A 1,263-nucleotide genomic window follows, 5' to 3' on the forward strand; every position below is an offset into this window, starting at 1 on the left:
GATGAAAAATCTTAAAAAGTCCACACCTCTCAGGAAAACCGTAATATTCGACGTGCTGAAGAAGTGTGTGTAGTTGGAGTATAGTGAACACTGGCCACGGGGCGACGCAGGGTGGGTGAACGCTGGGCATCCTCGTTGGGTGCACAGCATCCCACACATCGTTGGTGTGACGTCCTGTGCTTTGAGTGTGTGTTATAAGGACATGGATTGATAAGTTTGATAGTAGTGGGGGGAGGAGGAAAGTGGTTAGCTGTTCTGCGTTCAATTTCGTTTCGATGTTGTTCTGTTTGATTTCTTGGGTCGTGGAATTCATACATGGCATAGCGAGAATAATAATAATAAAGAGTATAAGACACGAGATATCAACTTTCAATCTCCACTGACAATGGGTTCAGTATTTTCACCTAATGTATAACCAAAATAGAATATAACGAAAAATACAACAAAAACACTTTATCAGTCCCAATTAACTTGCCTCAATAATGTCATCTGAGGTCCCATTCAACGTCCAGTCCTTCGTCCCGTAGTAGTAGTGGTGGTCTGCCCAAGTGAGTCCATTGAAGAGTGCCAAGAGAAGGAATAAAACTGGCACTCTCCACGCCGCCTTTTCCCAACGGCTAGTCGTCATCTCCAGCACCAGGACCTGAAGGATACAAGTCATTACTTCATATATATACTTATATGTACTGGATTCTGGATTCCTTCTGAACTTAACAGTCATGTCGAAATGTATTTTTGATGCTTAAGATGAATGGTAAAGAATAGTGATCAAGATTTAAGATTATGTATTGTGAAATACATAGACATCTTTTACAACAATACTATCTTGCGAAAAAGCACAAATTATCGTTCGTTTATCTACTCCTTCGCTCCCTAATATATATAACCTTCATCTGCAATATAAGTGGCAATGCCATTACTAGTGTACTTGCCAATATCACTGTTAATATTATCAGTAACAAAGTTGAAGAGGGAGAGAGTGATGACAAAATCAGTCATTATTATCGGCCATTATTATTATCATTGGCTTTCGAAAAATTAGGACAACGAAGAATACCGTGACTTAACAAACAAAAAAAAAGTTTTGAAAACCGTAAACCGTAGACCCTGTTGTTGCTCTTCCTCTCCGGAGGCAGGCAGGTGACTGATTCGTGACAGCGGGAAAAGAGCGCCCTCTGTATGGACGCCCTTCTTTCCCGCAGATTTGGGAAAAGTGACCAATCAGGTGTAACGTTGTGTGCGTGAAGTGATAGAGATTCATTT

This window comes from Penaeus monodon, chromosome 28, assembly GCF_015228065.2.
Source record: "Penaeus monodon isolate SGIC_2016 chromosome 28, NSTDA_Pmon_1, whole genome shotgun sequence".
NCBI lineage: Eukaryota > Metazoa > Arthropoda > Malacostraca > Decapoda > Penaeidae > Penaeus > Penaeus monodon.